Source organism: Acanthisitta chloris, unplaced genomic scaffold (genome assembly GCF_000695815.1).
Source record: "Acanthisitta chloris isolate BGI_N310 unplaced genomic scaffold, ASM69581v1 scaffold16911, whole genome shotgun sequence".
Lineage (NCBI taxonomy): Eukaryota > Metazoa > Chordata > Aves > Passeriformes > Acanthisittidae > Acanthisitta > Acanthisitta chloris.
The window spans coordinates 4441-4727 of NW_008656650.1; the positions used below are offsets into that span (position 1 = coordinate 4441).

The following is a 287-nucleotide window of genomic DNA, read 5'->3' on the forward strand; positions in this document are numbered from 1 at the left end:
AACAGCCAGCACTTCCAGGGTGGATCGACATGGAAAGAGAAAAAGAGAGACAGGCAGAGGCCAGCCAGTCCTTCTGCCAAGGCTGCTCTGGCACGTTATGGACAGGGGTTAAAGTGCATAGAGGCAAAGGCAGAGTCCAAGGACTAGAGGGAGAAGGGTACTGTAGGGAAGCCAGGGCCAGCTCCCGGCAGAGGGATATCCCCCAAAAAAGGCCACTTGAGCTGCACAGAGAAGGAGAGAAGGAGCAAGAGAGAAAGAGAAAGAAGGGCAGTCAGTGGCAGGGCAGC

General features: G+C 55.4%; 1 protein-coding gene across 1 annotated transcript in view; it reads right to left on the reverse strand.

The window, feature by feature from the left end:
* The window catches only part of CRTAC1 (cartilage acidic protein 1), an 11858-nt gene that overhangs the window by 3131 nt on the left and 8440 nt on the right, over positions 1-287 (reverse strand). The gene's annotated exons all lie outside the window — the stretch shown is intronic.